At 46.6% G+C, this 10,082-nt stretch overlaps 1 protein-coding gene across 1 annotated transcript in view; it reads right to left on the bottom strand.

Annotated features, from left to right (window-relative positions):
• RERE (arginine-glutamic acid dipeptide repeats) overlaps positions 1–5,381 on the bottom strand; it is a 167,345-nt gene extending 161,964 nt beyond the window's left edge. Inside the window, 1 exon segment of the mRNA XM_027658296.1 lies at positions 5,180–5,381. The gene's annotated coding sequence lies outside the window, so the exon portion shown is untranslated.
• Positions 5,382–10,082: the final 4,701 nt, after the last annotated feature.

The following is a 10,082-nucleotide window of genomic DNA, read 5'->3' on the forward strand; positions in this document are numbered from 1 at the left end:
AGAGGAGGAAGAGGAGGAAGAGGAGGAAGAGGAGGAAGAGGAGGAAGGCTCCGGGAAGGGCAGGCACGGAGGAAGCGGGGCCGGGAGGCGCAGCTGGTGAACAAAAGGAGGCCCCTCCGCCGCCGCCGAGCAGCTGCTCCGAGCGGGGTCTCCCGGGCCCGCCGCCCCCTCCCCGCTCCCGGCACAGCCCCCCCGGGGTCCCCCCCGCTCATCCCCCTCTCCCCCGGTCCCCACGCACCGGCCCCGGTCCCACGCGGCGGGGGCAGCTCGAACACACACGGACACACGCGCGGCTCCTTCCCCGCCTCCTCCTCCTCCTCCTCCTCCTCCCCGCCCGGCCCCGCCGGAACCGGGAGCCCCGTGATTGATGGCAGCGCTTTAACAGCGTGGTCAGCGAGAAAAGGCATCTGCAGCCGGCGGAGCAGGAGGAGCAGGAGGAGGAGGAGGAGGAAGGAGGCGAAGCATCTCCCCCGGGGCTCTCGGCGCTCCCAGCCCGCGGTGCTGCAGGAATATCAATGGCCCGGCCTCCCCCGAGCACGGCACGACACCGGGGGGGGAAATAAATGCGGCTCAAACGGGGGCCGGGGGGGTCCCAACACACCCCAGGTGGGGAAGGGGGGGATGCCCGGCCAGTGCCACGTTCAGAGACACTTCAGGCGGGGGGTTTTGTTGCAGCGCGTTCAATTAGTAAGCCATTTTGTTCAAAATCCTTTCCTACCATGTCTTCCTTCCTTCCCCCCACCCCCCCCTTTGAGATAGAAATTCATCTGCTCGGCAGAACGCGTTCCTTTTAATTGTGTTTAATTGGGGTATTTTCAATAATGACTATTTATCTCACTGTGCGTCTCCACGCAGACCTGGAACTCATCTGAGCCTCACAATGTCTTGCTCTGTTCTTCACCACCACAACCATGACCTTTCAGCTGCTAGTACCGACTTAATTTTAGAGCAAAGCTTTGCCATTTCCCTTGCAGAATAACACGCAGAACAAGTCATCTATGTAATCCATTACCTCGGGGCAACGTACACTTTATCCCTGCCGAGCAAATCCATTTCCGAGGCGTGCAGTAATATTTTACCTATAAAATAAATACGGCAGTACACCTTCCCAGAGCCGGCTTTACAAAGGCCAAGTTAAAAAAAAAAATAAAATAAAAATTTAGAAAAAATAGTAATAATAATAATCATCATCATTAAGGTTCACAGACCCAGTTAATTAGAGCGACACCCTCAAGTCCTGCCTGCCAAGTTAATCTTTCCAGATGCTGGTAATTATTTGTAGTTGTGTATTTTCCCCTCTATTTATCCACACAGATTTCTACCATGTTTCATACCATAACCCAGGAGTCCTTCAGGAGACAAAGACCCAACTTCGAAATTTATTCTGCGCTTTCTAGAAATAGCTCCCTAAAACCACACGCCCCAGCTGAAGGAGCTGATTAATTGATTAATTCTAATGCCCTTGCCACATCACAGGACTGCTCTGATCAATACAAATTGAAGCTGGTGTATGGCACGAGCTCTGCTCCTGCAATATTCATTGTACAACAGCTCCCGAGCTGGAGCCCTGTCTTTGCCAGACCTGGTTCAAAACAAGCTTTGTAACCAAGTAGCCGTGTGAGAGCTCCAAACCTGCCAGAGCTGAAATTCAATCCTCGAGTCAGCACAAAGAAACCACATTGCATTTATCCTCACTCTTCAATTTTCTAATCAAATGTGGCCCAACACCTGGCAAATCGTGGAAGGGAACTTGCTGCTCCAGTGTGTATTTAAATCAGCGTTTACTCCTAATGACTTCCAAAAGAGCTTTCCAGCAGTAAGTTAATTCAGGCCAGGTTCCATCAGTTGAAAAATACCCTGCTTGACGGTACTTGTTCAAAACCACCTCATCCCTTTAGGGCAGATGACCCAGCCAGCTTGGACCACAAATCCTTAAAGTCAGTATATATTGGAAAAACGCACTCAATAATAATAATAATGATAATTTTAAAAGGCATAGAATTGTTTGTATCCCAGTAGGATGAAAGTTGTTCAAGCAGTGCAGGGAACAGCATCCAGCAGTCTGAGCACAGCAACAGAACTGGAGAGACTATTCCTGAATCTCAGACACTGTCTTGCAAATCCAAGACAAACCAACTTCCGAATTCAGCGGTGTGGGAGACGGCAGTGAAATCATCTCAAGCCCCATCTGCTTGTACACAGCACACTGGAGATCCTTCAATGAACAGAAGAGCCACAGCATTCAATCACCAACATCAGAGACAACTCAACTCTCACTAATTGGCTTTCCTGTGAGATATGGAGATCTGCCCCCATTTCAGAGACTGAAAGGAAAAACATGCACAGAGTACAGCCTCGAGCTCCATTTTGCAACAGGGACCTTTTTTAGCTTGCCTTTTGGAAATGGATCACAAAAGATCTTTTCTTGGCCGTGAAATGCACCTCTGCTGGTTCACAGCATCATAAACTCAAACAGCTTTCCTTTTAATATCACTTCTGGAAGCTTGATGTCTGGAAAAGGGGAAGTGTGGGGGGGAAATGTGAGTTACACGTACACAAAGCCCAACAAGACTGTGCAAAATCTACCTTCACATGGGTCAGGAGAGAATGAGAGCTTGAGTGGAAACTCACTGGAGTTGGAACAAGTGCCCCCAGCCCTCACAGAATCCACCTTCACACGGGTCAGGAGAGAATGAGAGCTTGAGTGGAGTTGGAACAAGTGCCCCCAGCCCTCACAGAACACGTTGTTGTGCTCGGTCCGGCGTGCAACAGTTATCTGGTGTTACACAATGAAATAAAGCTCAATTCCACCGCCTGCAAAATCCATCCCAGCTTTCCTGGCAGCCTCCATTTATCAAAACAAGCCTGTCATGTCGAGTACCATTAACAGATAATGAACTGAGACAAGGGATGCAGTTACAAGCAAAGCACTCCGCAAGCTACAGGCCCGAGCACACAGCCAAGGGAGCTGATATTTACTATAAACACCGTAATTAAATAGAACACCTAGTTGAAGAAACATTAAGGTCGTGACAATAAACAACAGAAGCTGGAAATCTGAAAAAAAAAAATTAAAAAATAAATTAAAAAAAAAATAAAAAAAATAAGGCTTTGACTTGCTGTCAGTAATTCCTGACATTGCTTAAAGGCATCTACACACACACACACACACACAGAGCCCAGCACACCTTCCCTGCCTGCTGCTGAAATCTGGGAAGCACCTGTTTGTGTTTTCAGCGCTTTCCCTGGATCCTGTAACACTTTGTATCCTGTGCCCACGCACTGGGGCTCATGAAAGACTGAGCGCCGAGAAGTGACAGACAGCGAGTCTTCAAAGGGCCGCGAAAACGCGCTGCTTTCGAGACACACGGCTCACAACAGCCGCCAATAATTCATAACCCCGCCGCGTCTGAGGAATATTAAACGCGGCCACGCAAACTTGAGGAATATTAAATAAAGAGGTGAGCCCTCCGAGCCCCAGGATCCATCGATCAGCGGCGATCCCCGCGCCCCTCCTGACAGGATCAGCCATGGAGCACACATAAACATCTCACCCGCTAGAAAAAACTGCTCCAGAGGAGCCATTTCGGGTCTCCCAGGTATCCACACACTTGAAACACAAACTAACCGTAAACAGGCTTAATGAGATTATACAGATTAAATGGGTACATTAACTTTTTTTTCTTTCAAGAGACGCCCACGACAAAGAGGTCCCACGGACACCTAAAAGCAGCTCCCTCTGACTCCGAGTTCACTCATCCAGTCAGTTCTGGTAAAAGGCAGGTTTGAGTTGCACAAATTGAACAAAAAGAAGCCTTAAACTACTTTTAAGAACGCATGGAGATGTGAACATGACAAGTGTTTTCTAAAAGCTCATACAACACAACTTCCCAGCTCAGGCAAGCACTAAGTCTGACACACCAGCCCCCTGCTAAGCTGAACCTATTTTTAAAAGGGGATTTAACACTGTCTTCAGAGCTCCACGTAAATCAAGCCCTCCCCTCGGATTTGGCCTTGGATAGGGGGAGGAAGAGGAAGGGAGTAGGTTCACGGAGAACAAGCTGATAGCTTAATATTGTCACAACCCTGTTTTCCTTGCGTGTCATTCGACCCCGCTCCTCATGCCGAGTTTCCCTTTCCCTGTCAGCGCACACATTCCCGGCCGGAACACCGGTGATTCCTCCAGCGAAACCAAACAACCCCAAAGCAGAGGGGCAGTTTAAACCCAGAATTGGCTGGAGAATTCCAGAGGCCAGTGGTCACCTGGAGGTTTCTCAGCAGAGCAGGGCAAGCGCCGGCTGTGCTGCCAGCAGGAAAGGTCACCCCCGGCCGCTCACCACAGCAGCGCCCCAGATTTGTTACCCGGTCCTGTTTGTTTTCAATTCCACATCAAAGCATCTGGGCTCTGTCTAAACACAGAACCTTTGGTCAGGCTAGAGGTGAGGTTTCTATTCCTCTGTAAATAATGCACTGGTTTATTGCTACAAGCACAGCTGAGAGGAACTGATACTCGGCTCTTGACAGGACAGTTGCTGCTGTCTACACACAAATGTCTTCAAATCCGCTCCGAGCAGGAAAGGTCTTGTCTGTGCTTGTAGATCTGGGAGCACGTGTGAGAGACCCAACAGGAAAGCTGCTCTGAGCTCCAGGCAGCCACAGCACTAACCCAGCTACCACTCCCTCCACAGTTACACCAGGGTGCTTTTCCACACTCCTGGAATGTAACCTGGGAGAGGAAACTCGGAGCAGTGCTGTTATTGCCTCGACACAATCAAAAGGCCATTTGGTGCTCTAATCCCGGCCTGAGGAGGCTGTAAACTCAGCACACAGTTAAACAGCCCTGGCTGCTTCCTCTCCCCCACATTTACATACTCAGCAGTTCTTAAAACCAGCATGGGGAGGGTTATTTTAAATTACAGTAGAACTGCTGAAATTTGGATGAACCTCCCTCTCTGAAATCTCCACCCTTTACAGACCTTTAAGAGGTTTGGCTTTTTTTGCTGGGTTAGACTGTGTTTTGTTGGGGTTGGTAGGGTTTTTTGGTTTTGGTTGGGGTGAGGGTTCCCCCCCCCCCAGGCCTCTGGTTATGCAGCATCTAACCTGGAGCCTGCAAAACCAAATTACTGACACTATCACACATTTTATGGTTCAAGAACTCTGACTCTTTTCCTGTACTTACCTGCTGTTCAGGTTTATATTCCAGATGACCTCTGCTCAAGCTGTAACTCCTCACAGGTCACTGTTAAATTCTAGCACCACATCAATACCCTGGGGAAGGAAAACCCTGCCAAGCACAGAGAAGTCTGAGCAACTTCAGCCTCTTTTTAACGACCCTGAGGCCCAAGAATTGCAGACAACGACCTTCTGTAACTGTCACCAGCAACTGCCACCAACTGCCCCTTTGCCAGCCCTGCAAGTAACACCTTTGTACCAAACTCCAACTGGCAAGAGGGGCACAAGGCTGGAGCAACACACAAATGCAAACAAAAAATCCCCCAAAGAAATAAAAAAGTGTATCCCTCCCCAGACCTGTGCACTGGTGGCACTTGGTGCTGGTTAAAACAATGCCTTGTTACGAGGTAAAAAACACAAATTTGGCTCAAACCTGTGACAGAGCCAAAAAATGACTGGTGGTACAGTCAGGGCATCACTCAGCTGAGGAATGGGAATAGGGAATTCAAGGATAAAGGGCTGTACAGTTTCGTTCTGTGTGTCTTTGGGAGGAATCTGCTGGGTTATTTTTGTACAGTCTTGGATGCACACAGCATTTCTGTCACAGTAGGGATGAAAAAACAAGAGTGGCTCCCCCAGGGAGCTGTGAGGACTAAGGCAATTCACATGCTAACACGAGAAAAAAGCAGGATTTTACAGGAAGGCCTAGCTTAGGAAGTGTTGGGGAAAACAAACAAACAAACAAACCACCGGAAAACCCTCAACCAACCAACCACAACCCAAAAAAAACCAGCTCAGAGTTGCTCACACAATTAAATGAGTGTTCACAGCTCCCTGTTCTCCCCCTCCAGAGGCTGGAGACTGGATTGTAGCAGCTCCAGAACCCCCTGAGCCCAACAAAAGGCCAAGGAAAAACACACCTGAGGCAGAGGAGGGACACAGCAGGGTTAAAACTTCATTGGAGGGCAATGGGCTGAGAGAGCTGCACCTCAAAGAGGGCAACATTCAACCAGAAAGACGGGGTGGGAAGTGAGAAGGGTGGGGGGAAAGAACACAAAAAAAAAGATAAACAAGCTGAGGAATGCAGGAGATTTTAAAATAAAAGCTGTTATGTGCATAGGTATGAGAGGATGGGTGTGATAAACTCAGCTGGGATGTTGTGACCAAGTGAGAGAAGTGGCTCAAAACCAGGTGCAGCCTCAGAGCTGGAGATCAAAACAAACCAGGCAAGGCAAATTTAAGCAAAAAAATTTCACTTGCTCATCACAGAAATCACTTTTTTCCCCTGATATTTTCCTCCTGGTTTGTTTCTTCTCCTCTGTAGGGACCAAGAGTGAAATCCAAAAATGATTTTGTGGAAAATCCCTGCCCTGGGAACCTCCAAATTACAGAATGGTAACCTGCAAGCCAAGAATATTAAAACAAAATCCAGTGTGTCTGCCAGATTTTGTGGTACTTAGGGCAAGACATCAACCTGTTTGGCAGCTTCTTGAATTCAACACAAAAGAATGCACAGAAGTTATTTTAGAAGGACAAGGGGGAAAAAAAAAATCCAAATATCTGTCAAGAAGAAAAGTCATATTTCAAAGGGAAAATTTACATACTGGAAAATCTAATACGTGCATTAAAAAGCAAACAGGAAGCTATTTGTTCTCAGCTGTATATATAAAAAAAGCAAACAAAATAAAACCCTCAATAGTTTCAACATGTGTGGGAGGGGTAAAGCTAAAGAAAAGGAGGGAAGGAAGAACTCAGCAAATGCATCTTTTTCCAACTCTAGCAAAGCAACTGTAAAACAATGGAAGTTTGCCTGTTTAAACTAAAACTCTGGGAATGGAAAACTTGATACCCCCATCAAGAGCCTGTGGCCTGTGTTTAAACTATTATAACATAAAGCATGTTGGGACTCCCAGCTAAAGGAAATGACTCCCAAATGCTTCCCTTGCTCTGGAAGGAAGATTGTGAGACAGATCCTTTACCAGGAGGTTTTTCTCCACACACAAATTGAACTAACAGAGCTGTGGAATTTGCAGTGGATTTAGGGCTTTTTATTGGAATCACAGAGGGGATGGGAATGGTGACTCCAGCTCGGTTTTTTGGGGCAGTAATCACTCAGCACCTTCAAAGGCCTCTGAAAATTCAATAGGCTTTTTTTTTTTAACCCTCCCTAAGTGACAACAACCACAGGATGTGACCATACCTATAATAATCTCTCCCTCCAGACAGGGAGATAAGCTCTAAAAACAGGAAGTTTCTACTCTAATCTTGAAGAAATGTTAACAGTTTAAAACCACACCACCCCGGTTCAGTTACAGGGGGAAGAAACTCTTGGCTTCCCAAAACTCTAGGACGAGATACCCAGTGGATAGAACTAATTCACCCCTCCAGAATCCCCCAAAAACATGGAATAATGTGAAGGTTCTCAGTTTATTCCTCTTCTTTTTTTCACCCCTACAGATTCATAAGAGTAAGCAAACAGGACAGATGCCCTCTCACAGGGAGAAATAGTGGTTTCTTTAAAATAATTGATATTTCCCCACATTTCTTAAGAGCCTTTAAAAAAAAAAAGCAAGGTAAGAATTGCACCCAAGCACTGGGAGGTGTCTGCCTTGGCCATGCTACAGCCAATTACTTAAATATAACTTTAATCCTTCTGAGAAAGGTCTCTTTACACTTTGGGAGACTTGATAGAGAGATCAATTCAGAACTGTGCTTAAACCCATAAATCACACGAATTATCTGAGCAGTTTGCTGAACTCTTACTTATTTTGACTGGTTGTTTTCAGGCAGACAGGGATTCACTGGTGCACATTTTCACACAGCAGTGAGTCTTCAACCACCTACACAGGGACTTTCAGTCACCTAAAAGGAAGCAGCCGATTTTTGATAGCTGTTATCAACCAATTAACAGTCACAAAAGCCTTTCAGAGCGAGCTTCACGAGGTTTCTCACGCTGCAGATGAGGAGGTGGCAACAGTTAAACACGGCTTACACCAACTCATCAAACAACTCTCTCAAAAGAAATGGATCCCGCTGTATATTTTAACATAAATCAGTGCTGCTTGTCGATACAATGCACGTTTTCCTGTCGGTGTTTAACATAAAACAACATAAAATCACACCAAGGGCTTAAAAATCCCACTCACGTGACTGTATCCTGACTCTGAACTTCCTTCAGAATCCTCAAGCAGAACACACACTGGTTTTATCTACATTCCTGTTGGTGTCACGTGTTATGCAGCTACAGGAACAGAGAAAATTAGTATTTTTAGGAAGGCTACACCTGCAATACACCAGCTTTTCCCTTCCACTGCTCCTTCAGTGGCCTGCTAAGAGAATTCAGCATAAAAGGCACCCCAGATCTTCTGTTTAGTTGTCTTTTCTTGCAATCCCCACAAAACAAGACAGAAAAACTTAAAAGAGAAAATCCCCATCAGAACTGAGCAGCCAAATAATTGCAAGGCATCACAGCAATAAGGTCATGGGAGAGGTATCCATGGAATGTCTTGAAAAGAGTTGCAGAAAACTGTAAAATGTCAGAGTACCACTCCCTGCCATCCTAAATCGTGTCCCAGGCATTGTGTCACATCTCTGGTGGAATAACTGCCTGCAAATTGCAAATGGAGACCTGAAACACACCCACAAAGGGACAATTCCATCAAACAAACATTCATTTAAGGAAGTATTTATACATCCTACATTAAATTTACAGGAGAAGCAAACACTCCTGGATGAAAGGAACTCACGAGTTTGGGAGGACATGAGGCAAGTTTCCAGTGTCCCAACAAAACCAGGCTGTAAGCCACTGCAGAGAGACAGAAAAATCCTCTTTCAACAGAAAGCAAACTGTGCCCAGCTCCCAGGGAGGTGACAGGGCCCAGCTGCAGCATTGCCACCTAGTGTCAGCCTCCAAAAAACGCTGCAAAACCCACCAAAACACCGGGAATTCAAGTCAAGTCACGAAGCCCAGGAAGAGACTTGACTTTGCAGCTGAAAATTTCAAGTTTTCAGTTTTCCCCCCCAAGTGCTGCCAACGGCCCAGCCGAGGGCAAGGAGGGCAAACCCAGACAGCACCAAGTTGAGCAACATCCCAGAAGCTCTTTGCTGTGCTTGGCTCCCCCTCCAGCTGATGAATCATCTCATTAACCAGAACATGAACTAACTAACAACAGAACCAGGTGTGCAAAGTGCTCAGAAATCCAGAGGAGCACAGGCAGGGCTGTGGGACTCCCAGAGCAGATACAAAGTGCACCTTCCCAGCTCCATGTGCTGTTGTCTCATTCCTTCTGAACGCCCTGTCTGGGTTTTGACAAGGAGACTGACAGGAACTGCTGGATTTTCATGCTAATGTTTTATCAGGAAAAAAGCATCCATGTCACCTCACGAGTTCATTAACAATCCATTTTATTACAGCTTGGCAGGTAAATTCCTCCTGAAATAAAATCTGCTGCTTTGTGGGTTTTTTTTGGATCTGAACGTGCCAGGGAGGCAGATCAAGAGGTGAAAACAGAATTTAAAGACTTTGTTTCAGTTTCACAGAATCATCACTGAGCAGTCACAGATCCACTTCATTCTTCATTCCCTTCAGCCATCAAGTTCCAGAAGGAAAACGTGGAAATCACAATAAGCACATGGAAGTTCACACTCAGGGGACCACACACAGCAAGAACTTGTGCTCTCCCCCTAAACACCAGCCAAAAATGTCCCACTGCATTTGCCTGAATTCCATGAGGATGCCAGTGGGTAGCACAGGGAAAATAGATTAAGCAGGGCATATCAGGAGTATATAAAATTGGGGAGGGGGGGGGAAAAGAGGGAGAACAGGAGAACTGTCTCCAACCTGTATTTCCAGGCTCGCCTGCAAAGCCCAGTTGTTAAAAGGGCTTAAATATTAACAGTGATTTCAAGAA

Source organism: Corapipo altera, unplaced genomic scaffold (assembly GCF_003945725.1).
Source record: "Corapipo altera isolate COAL_440 unplaced genomic scaffold, ASM394572v1 301, whole genome shotgun sequence".
NCBI classification, from domain to species: domain Eukaryota; kingdom Metazoa; phylum Chordata; class Aves; order Passeriformes; family Pipridae; genus Corapipo; species Corapipo altera.